The following is a 12,924-nucleotide window of genomic DNA, read 5'->3' on the forward strand; positions in this document are numbered from 1 at the left end:
TTTCATTGGTAAAAAATTTCTGATTTGACATAATTATTTTATGTTGACTCATTTTTTGGTCCTTTGTGTCTACTGTCTTCTCTCTAATCTTTGTTTCTTGTGCAGTTTGTCTGTAGTTTTTACCACCAGCAATTTGATTTTCAGGCATGTAGAATTTTCTCTTGCTGTTTCTAACATTTCTATTAAATCTGTAATGCTGCTTTTTGGTTCTCAGGTTTTTTCCCCAACTATGTACATTCCCTTTACTCTTCATTTTGTACATTTTGTTATATTTTTCCCTTTCACTCTTACTGAAATTAATTCATATTGTTATTAAGTTTTCTTCTTCCTTTCATTGTGGTTTTTTTTTTTTTTCCCACAAGGAGTTTTAAATGTCTTTTATTAAATTCAAATATGGCAATTCTTTCTACTTCCTAGAGATGGTGCCTATCTTCCCATTACTGACATTCCACAGAAGGGGGAGGAGCCTCTGTGTTCATGGCGTTTTGTTCTCACTGTTTCCCCAGTCTGCTTACCCACCTCCTCAATATGTTTCTCTCTAAACTAGAAAATAGTCATGAGATTAAAAAAAAATTTTTGTCCTCTAGCATTTTCCCCTTGTTTCATTTCTGGGCCTTGAAAGAACGGTGATGAGTGATGAGGGCAGCGTCAACATCTCTTATTTACTTTGTTGGCCACAACATTTTGAAGATGATGGTGAAAGTGAAAGTGAAGTCGCTCAATTGTATCCGACTCTTTGCGACCCCATGGACTGTAGCCTACCAGGCTCCTCTGTCCATGGGATTTTCCAGGCAATAGTACTGGAGTGGGGTGCCATTTCCTTCTCCAGTGGATCTTCCCGATCCAGGGATGGAACCCAGGTCTCCAGCATTGTAGACAGACACTTTACTGTCTGAGCCACCAAGGAAGATGATGGTATGAAGTCCTTATTTCTTTTCTTTGGCTGTTTGCTGCTGATACTTTTTTTTAAACCTTTTTTTGAGAGTTCTTATTGCTCAGTTTGTTAGATATGTGTGTGGGGATCATTTAGTCTGGTAGTGCCATTTACATAAAAAATGCTCTCCATTGCAGATATTGGGAATTATCTTCCAAAATAGTAGCACCAACATGCATTCCACTGAAAGAGACTGCAAATGGGAACTACCAGACTTCTCAGTCTTTGCCAATGAGATATGTATTATTTTACTGTTTTCCTGAACAATTCTTGTGAATAAGTTCAGGTGGAAATTCACTTTCTTATTGATTTGTAAGAGCTCTTTATCTGTTGTGTGCAAAGGCTTTTGCAGACATTCTCCCCAGATTGTCATTTTTAATTTTGACTTTGATGCTGATATCTTTGTTCATATTAATTGCTAATTTATATGGCACCAAATGATACATTTCTCTTATATTTCTGACTTTTGTGACTTGCTGAGGAAGGCATCCTCAAGACTGGATTTTTTGGGGGGGGATGTGCCCCATGTAGAATTTTAGTTCACAGATCAGGGATGGAACCCGAGTCCCTGTAGTGGAAGCATGGGCATCTTACCCACTGGACCACCAGGGAAGTTCCAAGACTCGATTTTTAAAAGTATTTTCTTGAGCAGAAAAAATAGATTCCTGATCTTCACCCCCCCCCCACCCCCACCACTTGCCAGGCACACACACACACACACACACACACTGCTAAGGCTGAGTCTAGGGGCAAGAAACTTAGCACGTGTATTTTAAAAAGATTTCCCTGTCTGAGACTCAGTGGGTCTTGATAGTCTCTACTGTATTGATATTCTCAAATAGGAAAGTAGCAAACATTTTGTGAGGGAAAACATGCACTACAGGCATTAATTTAAAAATATTTATGTTTGCAGTTCAGGACTTCATAACTAATGTAAAGAGATTTTATAAAGTGCAATTTATTTCCACCGTTGAAAGAAAAACGGTAAAATTTAATGATCTCTTTTGTTGGAAGACTTTGTTGAGATCAGACTATCAAAAAAAGATAATCAGAAGGACAAATACTCCTTCAGAGTATTAAAAAATATTTGGAGAAAAGCATGAAACAAGAATGGGTTCTTGCTAGACTGGAAGCCAAGCAGATCAAAGGGACTAGAAAGGGAAGAAGGGGGAAAATGAATATTTACTAGAGCCTCATTGTCACTGTTATCTCAGAAACACATTTTATCAAAGGGAAAAAAAAAGCTTGGTAAAATGATTACAGACATGTGCCATCCTATCCTCTGAAGCGGTTCTATTAGAATATCCTGTAGTTTTCGAGGATGTTTCATAGACAGGATATCATTTCTGTTAAAAATGATAAGGTGGAGAACATGTAGCCAAGTGAAATTAGCCAAGTGGCAGAACATTCGCATATAAAATAATTTATAGTTCACCATAAATGTTGTGAAATCTGGGACATGTACAATGCTGAGTTATGAATTCAGCCCTTGTTAATGTTTCCTTTGCAATATGTGATGGGAAACAGCTATTAAAAATACTAGCGTCACTATTTATTCAAAGATTCCACATCACCAGAATAAATTGCCTAAGAGGAAACATCTTGTTCATAATGATTTGGAATACAGAGCTTAAAGTTTCATGCACGGAATGTTTAGCTTCATAATAAGGAAGCATTCATAATATGTGTGTGATATTTGTTAGCACTAAAGATATAGCTAAATGTTTTATGAAAGAACTATTGTGCACTTGATTTTACAATAAACAGTTAAAACTCCTGGAGTAGATTTGATGCAAGTGGAATGTTTGCTTAGATTTAGCAGCGAGGAATACTGTAAATAATTCATGGGGTGTAATTTGACTCGATATTTCTCTGGCCTTTGAGGTCTGTGGATTTGCCTTTTTCCCCCCATGTAACTGTTCTCTTCTTCAGGTAGCAGTTCCTCATGGTTTGCAGTTCAGCTCTGGGGCCAACTGGAAAGTAAATTCAGATCAGCTGATGAAAATGTGTGTGATAGATCAGAGGGAATCTTGTGCCTTCTTGTGGACACAGTCTCGGAGGCACCACCTACTCCCTTCTTTGAGAAAGATGATGAAAAAGAATAGGAGGAGGGCTGATCTCAGATGGTGCCCATTGGTTCCTGTTCTTCAGAGGCAGAGGTCTCTGCCTCTGACTTCCTTTCCAGCAAACCAGGCGTAATTAGGTGAGAAGTTTAAAGTGAGACCAAAAAAGTTAAAAATCTGGTGACTTAGGGCCATTGCCCCGCATCATTGCAACTGATGTGCTCAGTTGATTAGACAAGTCTGACTTGTTGAGACCACATGGACTGTAGCCTGACAGGCTCCTCTGTCCATAGGATTTCCCAGGCAAGAATCCTGGAGTGGGTTGCCATTGCCTACTCCAGGGGATCTTCCTGACCCAGGGATCGAAGCCCCTCATCTCTTGCACCTCCTGCATTAACAAGCAGGCCATGGCAAAGGATTAATTGTTTATTACTAACTTCAACTCTGATGCCCAAGGCCATCTCTAGGGACTGTGAAGGGCTCTACCTCCTTCCCTTGGCAATAATATTAAGGCAAAATCAGGTCCCAGAGAAGACGGGGGGCAGCCTTGAAGGGGAAATGGGGGAAATGTGAAGGGAGAGTGCAATCGTTCTTAGTGTGACTGGGGGCTTCACAGAGCTTTAGAGTTGCCAAGGCTACCTTCTTAGCCACCAGCTTCCTTTGAGAATAATTCTTGGTTACTTTCCTTACTTTCACTTAAGTTATTAGGAATTTAAATATTTTTTTCCATTTTAGTGATTTAGTCAGTTCAGTCGCTCAGTCGTGTCCATCTCTTTGCGACCCCATGGACTGCAGCATGCCAGGCTTCCCCGTCCTTCACCATCTCCCGGTGCTTGCTCAAACTCATGTCCATCGAGTCAGTGATGCCATCCAACCATCTCATCCTCTGTCGTCCCCTTCTCCTCCTGCCTTCCATCTTTCCCAGCATCAGGGTCTTTCCCAATGAATCCATTCTTTGCATCAGGTGGTCAAAATATTGGAGTTTCAGCCTCAGCATCAGTCCTTCCAATGAACGCCCAGGACTGATCTCCTTTAGGATGGACTGGTTGGATCTCCTTGCAGTCCAAGGGACTCTCAAGAATCTTCTCAAACACCACAGTTCAAAAGCATCAATTCTTCAGCGCTCAGCTTTCTTTCTTTTAGTGATTGTCAGAGTCTAATGAGGTGCTTGATTATTTCGTTTCTTTTTTTTTTTTTTATTTTATTTTATTTTTAAACTTTACGTAACTGTATTAATTTTGCCAAATATCCAAATGAATCCGCCACAGGTATACATGTGTTCCCCATCCTGAACCCTCCTCCCTCCTCCCTCCCCATTCCATTCCTCTGGGTCGTCCCAGTGCACCAGCCCCAAGCATCCAGTATCGTGCATCGAACCTGGACTGGCAACTAGTTTCATACATGATATTTTACATGTTTCAATGCCATTCTCCCAAATCTTCCCACCCTCTCCCTCTCTCACAGAGTCCATAAGACTGTTCTATACATCAGTGTCTCTTTTGCTGTCTCGTACACAGGGTTATTTCGTTTCTTTGATTTGTTTTTGATGTTTCTTTAGACATTGTTTAGAGAGAACCTATCCATTACTGACTCGATGGACATGAGTCTTGAGTGAACTCCGGGAGTTGGTGATGGACAGGGAGGCCTAGCGTGCTGCAATTTATAGGGTCGCAAAGAGTCAGACACGACTGAGCGACTGATCTGATCTGATCTGATCTGATCCATTACATGCAGTTTGAGTCCACAGATGTTTTTCCTTTCCAGTATGAGTTGTCTTGAAGTAGGCTTCTAAGAGGGGCTTCCCAGGTGGTGCCTGTGGTAAAAAACCTGCCTGCCGATGAAGGAGATGTAAGAGACATGGGTTCAATCCCTGAGTTGGGAAGATCCCCTGGAGTGGGGCATGGCAACCCACTCTCAGTGTTCTTGCCTAGAGAATCCCGTGGACAGAGCCTGGCAGTGTGCAGTTTGTAGGGCTGCAAAGACTGGGACACCACTGAAGTGACTTAGCATGCATGCACGCTTCTGAGAGGGCGACTGCCAGCCCATTCCTCCCCACTTCACCCTCCACCACAAACACACAGAGGGAAGACCACTCCCCAAGGCCTGCAGGAAGGGAATAACCTCCACTAAGGGATAAATCAGAGGAGAAACAATCGTTTAGAAAGACGTTTATATCAAGAGCACTAAAACTTTAGTAAGAATAGTGCATAAACCCTTTTACCTGCCTTCACGTGTCTGCGATGGAGAAAGGTGGGCTGAAAAGTGTGTTTCCTCCGTGAGCGTCCTCCAGATAGGATGCAGTTAGCAACCGCTCTGGGAGCCAGGCAATCGGAAATTCTCGCCTTGGCTCCACCCATTAGCTTGTGAAGTTGGCCCTTACCCCCTCCAGCTTCCTTAGGCATCAGCTGATTCTAAAATCCTTTCCAACTTCAGTCTCCTCTTGTTCGAGGCAAATGTTTCCTGAATTACAGTCAGACGTTTCCCAAAAGGGCCAGCGTGGAGCTCCCAGTTTTCAGTGGAAGAAAATGTGTTCCTTTTAATGTGAACAAAGGAAATAGTTTCTGTACCTGGATGTGGGCCTGTAGAGAACAAAGAATTCTGAGGAGGGAAATCTAGAAGCGGGATTTTACTGAAGTGTAGAGCCTAGAAGGGACTTCCCTGGTGGTCTAGGAGTTAAGACTTCACCTTCTGGGGCTTTCCTGGTGGCTCAGTGGTATAGAATCTCCCTGCCATTGCAGGAGACATGGGTTCGATCCCTGGTCCCGGAGAAGCTACGTGCTGTGGAGCAACTAAGCTCTTGTGCCACAACGACTGAGCCCGAGCACCCTAGAGCCGTGCTGCACAACAAGAGACGCCACCACGGCGAGAGACCCGTGCACCGTGACTAGAGAGGACCCACCGCTGCCAAACAAACAAATAAATAAAATTACATATAAAAAAACCCCCACCTTCCAATGCAGGGGGTGTGGGCTCAATCCGTGGTCGGGCAGCTAAGATCCCCCATGCCTGTGGCCCACCCCCCCCAGAAAAAATCAAAACATAAAAAATATATGAAGAGGCACTATTGTAAAAAATTCAATAAAGACTTCAAAAAATGGTCCGTGTTAAAAAAAAAAAATCTTAAAAAAAGAATAGAGCCTAGAAGAGGAGTGTGTGGATACCATGAGACTATCATGGTGCTCCTACATCATGGAAGGCATGTTACACCGTATCATACCAGAAGGGTTCCGGAGGCCACAGGATGACACTTCGGCTTTCACGCTGTGAATGTCATTGTCCTGCTGCCTTCAAGAAATGACCTTCACGTGTGTTGACCTGCAGACCACCTCAGCTCAGCCAAGCCACCCTCCACAGCACCCCCTTGCTCGTTTTCAAGACCCATAGAATTCCCTCTCCCGGTCTTGACTCCTAATCACCAGAGTGCAATCACCTAAAGCAATCAATCAGACCAAGACCAAATTCCTTTAAGTAAATGAAAAGAAAACGATGTTTAAAAAGAGAGAGAGGAAAGAAGGATTCAGCAGGTAAATCATCATTTCAGGCTAGGAACCAAAATAGAGGCACTGACATATTACAAAGCCCAGGATGTCAAGAATCTGCATGTTACCTTGAGAATCCTTAGGAATGTATTAATGCTTGGAGAACTCTCTGCTGAAAGCAAGGTATTTGCCCAGACAGGGCTACCTGCAGCTCTTCTTTGTAACGTTTTCTCCCAGAAGCCAGAAATTTGGGTTCTGAACCAGGGCAGAGGCTCACAGGCCTCTTTCTGAGCCCCTGCTTTGTAAGACAACACTGTGATTTTCTTTGGAGCATGTCCACTGGGGTGCTGACCAGGATGGAACCTATTTAGTTCATAAGTCCTGACAGTTTCATAGCCAAAAGGTGGGTTAAAAGGCAGTTCATCAAAGTTCAAATCATGATAAGAGCCTAGCATGAAATGGGAGGCTGGACTTGCCATAAAGAGAGGTATTATTTTGGGAAAGGTTGGCATGTTTATGATTCTTGAGGCTATGTGAGCTCAATTTTTCCTCTTAAACATCTGCCACAGGTGCTGGGGAAACACTGCTTGTATTTTTGTATGAACATGGTGTAAATAATGTCCACTTTCAATAAACCTTTAAAACCAAAACAGCTGCCATTTAGGGCTTAAAAACAACTTGTGACTTCCCGTAAGTCTGAGTGACCTTATCACCATTCTCTAACATTGAAAAACGTTACCCTCATCCCCTCCTCATCACCCCACCTTTGCTCTGTAGCCCTGTAAAGTTCATAGCCCTTGACTCTGTTTTTCAGAATACACGGCATTGGTTTTAAGAAATAAATAAACTACTTGTCCTAGATCTTTAGAGGGGGTTCTGAAGCTGGAGCACGTGCTGCTGTCTGGGGAAGAAGACATACTCTGCTTTGTGATTAAAAAAACAAAACAAAAAACCAACTCTTTAAAAAACTCCGGTACTCAGAGGGGCTTTAAAAAAATGTGTATGACTCTTTGTTGCTGTGTTTGTTATATGTTGTAAGTCACAACAGCTTGGACTTTATCTTCTAAATTCTTCTGTGATTTCCTAAAGATTTGACCCAGGACAGGAAGCAATCTACAAAGCTGACGCATGTAATAAATAATACCTTATGAGTTTTCAGGCCTTTATATGTGTTTTCTTTCTTAGCCACAGCAGATTTCCTTTTTTCAGCTGCAATAGATCGAAAAGTTTTCCCTTCAGCAAGTTCTTCTCGTGCCGTGGGAGCAGGTTGGGTACATCCAAAGGGATGATGGATTTCTCCTCTCACTTCTAACACAAATAATGCGGTTTACCTCTTTTATTTCTGAAGATAAGATGGGAGGGACTTCCCTGGAAGTCCACTGGTTAAGACTCCATGCTTGCGGTGCAGGGGTCACGTGTTTGATCCCTGTTTGGGGAGAGAAGACCCCATATGCCACACAGCACAACCAAAAAAATCTGTAACAATAAAAGTTAAAAAAAGATAATACGTTAAATGATGGAAAAAGAGAATCCAGAACACTTTTACACATTGCTTCTGCTCCTGCTAAGTCGCTTCAGTCATGTCTGACTCTGTGCGACCCCATAGATGGCAGCCCACCAGGCTCCCCCGTCCCTGGGATTCTCCAGGCAAGAACACTGGAGTGGGTTGCCGTTTCCTTCTCCAATGCATGAAAGTGAAAAGTGAAAAGTGAAAGTGAAGTTGCTCAGTCGTGTCCGACTGTTAGCGACTCCATGGACTGCAACCTACCAGGCTCCTCCGTCCATGGGATTTTCCAGGCAAGAGTACTGGAGTGGGCTGCCATTGCCTTCTCCATTTTACACATTATGGGATTTGATATGTGTACAGGGATTCTTTCATAGCTAATATTCAATAGATTAGATGGGACTTCACAGGTGACTCAGTGGTAAAGAATCGACCTGCCAGTGCAGGAGATGCAGGAGATGTGGGTTTGATCCCTGGGTTGGGAAGATCCCCTGGAGGAGGAAATGGCACTCCAATATTCTTGCCTGGGAAATCCCATGGATACAGAAGCCTGGTAGGCTCTAGTCCATGGGGTTACCCAGAGTCTAGACACGGCTGAGTGACTGGGTGCAGCACACACATTAGGTAGTGAATGGAAGCCTGTTAACTAGAATCACTAGTTTACCTGGTTGAGATCCCTGGTCCTGCTGACTGAGCCTGGGGCCTCCACTGGGGTAGTTTTGCTCCCCTGATCGCAGGGGACACTTGGCAGTGTGGTTCACTTGTGATAATATTGGGAGAGGATGCTCCTGCCTCTAGGGGGAAGAGGCAAGGGAGACCACCCAGAGTCCCACAGCAGAGGTCTCACAACAAAGAATTCGCTCATTAAATGTCAGCAGTGCTGAGGCTGAGAAGTTCTGGGGGAGAAAAGTGACGCTGGGGTAAACACAGGGTTAAGGGCCGAGAGTTAAAGAGGGTCTGAGAGATTAATTTGAAGACTACTATCTTCACATGCCAGGTCTTAGCCCAACATCATACAAGAAAGAGAATCCTTCTTCAAGGCACCAGAGGAGACGCTTATGCAAGGGGAGACTCGGGGACCACTCCAGTCTCCAGGGAGGACTCCAGAGCTCTGTGTTGTTTTTCCCTTTCTCCCAGAAATCGCCAAGTGGCAGAACCCAGGAACGATATTTGTGTCATTTGCAGGGCATCTCCATTGCTCACTCCCTTGTTTTTTTCTAACTTGTTATAACACTTGTTTAATGTATAAAATATAAGCTAAATGGTAGCCATTTAAATATTAATAATATGAAAGTGTCTACAGTAAAACAACTTCTTCTCCCCCATCTTCAATCAAGCCCCCACTTTGCTGATGTCACATTACATCAGCTGTAGATTCTGTAGAAACTGTAGATTCTTGAGTGGAATTTTACTTTACACTCTGGCCCCAAGTAATGCATTACTCTGATTTTTTTTTTTTCATTTAACAAAGATGTGGTAGATACTTTTGGAACTTAACTCATTTGAATTGACCTTGTAATTTTTAAAATTGGCTGTATAATGTTCTGTAGAATCATTGTACCATATTCATCCAAACTTTCCTCCCCTCTTTTGATCAACATTCCTGTTGTCTCTAGCTTTTTGCCGTGGCAAACAGTGCAGCAGTGAACACCTGTGTGCGTACAGCTTCAGTGCTCCTACACTCTCCACTTGGTATCTACCATCTTCTCAGATAAACCTGTGAATGCTGAAGTCCTTATATAAAATGTTACATAGTATTTGCATGTAACCTCCTCACATCCTCCTGTTGCCTTTAAATCATCTCTAGAGTACTTATAACATCTAATACAATGTAAATGCTGTGTAAATATTTGCCACCAATGGCAAATTCAAGTTTTGCATTTTGGAATTTTCTGAAATTGTTTTTTTTATATTTCCAAACCATGTTTGGTTGACTCCCTGAATGTAAAACCCAAGGATACAGAGAGCCAACTGTACTCTTGTTTACTTAATAGTATTCTTATTTCTGTTGGATTCAAAATGGGATGGCTAAGAGAAAGGTAATACATTTTTTAGTCTAAAAATTACTGCTGTATTTCTTTACATGTTTTAATAATGTGACATCAATGAGGTGAGTGCTTATTTCCCTACAATTTTGCCAGTAAAAGTTGTTAGTAATCATCTTAATTATTTAATAGGATCTAGTATGCTAACATCATATATGTGCAAAGATATCCTAATCTCATAAAACAGTCACTATAGTTTCTTGTGTTATATTTGTATACATATATATATATATCTTTAGTCTAGGCTTTATGTATGATGTGAAATAAAGGCCTAATTCTATTTTCTTCAAATGGAAAACCAGGTGGCACAAACTATTGTATAACCTATCATGTTTCCATAGATTTAAATATGATCTTTATCACATACATTATTTCCATAATACCACTGTTTGTTTCTGATAATTTAATTATATTGCACTGGTTATTTTCACCTCTGCCATTACCACTGAGTGTTACCACACTGTCTAACTCTTATAGCTTTATAATAAATTTTGATATCTAGTAAAAGAAGTTGCTCTTTTTTTCTATTGCTTCAAAATACACATAATACAAAATTGACCATTTTACATTTTTAATTGTAAAGTTCAGTAGCCTTAAGACATTCACACTGTTGTGCAACCATCACCACTGTTCATTGCTAGAACTTTCTCATCTTTCCCAACTGAAAGTCTACGCTCATTAATCACCAACTCCCCGATTGCTCCCTCCGCCCAGCCATTGGCGGCTACCATTCTGCTTTCTGTCTCTATAAAATAATTTGACTACTCTTGTTGTTGTTTAGTCACTCGGTCATGTCCAGCTCTTTGCGACCCCATGGACTGCAGCCCTCCAAAGTCCTCTGTCCATGGGGTTCTCCAGGCAAGAATACTGGAGTGGGTTGCCATTTCCTTCTCCAGGGCATCTTCCCAACTCAGGGATTGAACCTGGGTCTCCTGCACTGCAAGCGGATTCTCTGCCACTGAGCCACCAGGGAAACCTTACTACTCTAAGGAGCTCATATAAATGAAATCATACAATATTTGTCCTTTAGTGACTGGCTTATTCACTTAGCATGATGCCCATGGGCTTCTGTGGTGGTTCAGATAATAAAGAATCTGCCTGCAATGTGAGAGACCTGGGTTCAGTCTTGGCACCTTATAAACATCATTTGACCGTATCTATGAGTGTCTATTTCTGGGCTCTGTATTCCATTCCGTTGGTCTGCACGTCTATCTTTATGTCAGTGCCACTCGGTTATGATTACTGTAGCTTTACAGTAAGTTTTTATCTTGTTATTAAAATTTATTTGTTTTCCAAAAGTATCATGCCTTTTCTTGCTCACTTTCCCTTCAGATTGAAGTTCGGAGTACTGTCTCAATTGATATTTTGAGCATTAATGTGTAGACTAATTTGAAAATAACTGAGAGTTTTAGTTTTACAATATTGGTTTTTACCATTCACAATTATGGTAGTTTCTCTTTTTAGTGAGATTATTTTTTGGCTCTGAATAAAATTTTTAATTTGCATCCATGTCTTGCATATTTCTTATTAGGTTTATTTCATGTATGAGTTCTTCTTAATTTTATCTTTCTTAGTTCTGTTGGTTTTTAATGGAATTTTTTCCATTACATTTTTTTATTGGTTATTGTTAGTGTTGAGAACAGATTATTTTTGAATTTTGTTGTTTTATCTGATAATTGAACTCTCTTACTTGTTTGAATATCATTCCATTGCTTCTCTCTCTCTCTCTTTTTTTTTTTTTTTTGGTATGTTAGATAATGATATTGTCCACAAGTAATGAAATTTTACCTTTTCAATTCCATTATTTGTATCATTTGTTGCTCATATCTTATTGTCTTCTGGTGCCCAGTGCATTGTATTCCGTGATAGTAGTCATGGCAAACATTTTTGTTTTATTTTTGAATGCGTGTGTCTAATATTTATTATCAAGAATAATAATAGCTATAGGTTTCTGATTGATTGCCTTCATAAGTTAAGGAAGTGTTTTTCTACATTTGGAAAAAGATATTGAACTTTAGTATATAATGTATTAGCATAGATTGAGATAATCATTATTTATCTTTAATTTATTAAGATGCTAAATTATGTTCTTATTTTCTTAATTTTGAATTATCCTCATGCTCCTGGGATAAACATTTCTAGGTATACTTTGTTTTCTATTTTAATACCTTGCTAGGTTCAATTTAGCAATGTGCTGTTTAGAACTTTTTCATTTATATTCATGAGTTAGCGGATGCCTAGTTTTCTTTCTTAATTTTGATATTGGGAGTGTCTTACCTTGTGATATGTTTTAATACTTTCATTTTTAGCTTCCCAGGTGGTGCTAGTGTTAAAGAACCCACTTGCCAATGCAGGAGACAAAAGGTGTGGATTTTTTTCCCCAGGTCAGGAAGATCCCCTAGAGACAGGCATGACAATCCTCTCCAGTATTCTTGCCTGGAGAATCTCTTGGACATAGGAACCTGGTGGGCTATAGTCCATAGGGTCACAAAGAGTTGAACACAACTAACGTGACTTAGCACATGTGAGTATTAAATAATAGAAATTATCTAGTTTTTAAAGTTTCAGTAACAAAACTGGAAGAGGATTAATCTTTGACTAAATTTTCAATTTATTTTATGGTTATTGATTTAGTCAAGTTTTTTTTTAACCTTTCTTGACTCAATTTTGAGCATTCACACTGTCTTAGAAAATTATCCATTTCACCTACATTTACAAGTATATGTGCATAAATTTCATAAAGTGTTTTCCTAAGGTTTTAACATTTACTATATCTATAGCTAAGTACCTCTTATTTCTACTGCTATTTGTATTTTCACTTTTTCCTGATTATATTTGCCCTGCTTACTCTTCAAGTAAGACTTCTTTGCTTTTATTGACCAAGTAAACTAATTCTTTT

General features: G+C 40.5%; 1 long non-coding RNA gene across 1 annotated transcript in view; it reads left to right on the forward strand.

Annotated features, from left to right (window-relative positions):
* Positions 1 to 12,924, forward strand: part of LOC129635873 (uncharacterized) — a 39,248-nt gene that overhangs the window by 25,845 nt on the left and 479 nt on the right. Inside the window, exon 4 of the long non-coding RNA XR_008706505.1 lies at positions 12,410 to 12,549. This is a non-coding gene — a long non-coding RNA (uncharacterized LOC129635873). The remainder of the gene's footprint in view (positions 1 to 12,409; positions 12,550 to 12,924) is intronic.

The sequence above is a fragment of the Bubalus kerabau genome, chromosome 21 (genome assembly GCF_029407905.1).
Source record: "Bubalus kerabau isolate K-KA32 ecotype Philippines breed swamp buffalo chromosome 21, PCC_UOA_SB_1v2, whole genome shotgun sequence".
In the NCBI taxonomy this organism is placed as follows: Eukaryota; Metazoa; Chordata; class Mammalia; order Artiodactyla; family Bovidae; genus Bubalus; species Bubalus kerabau.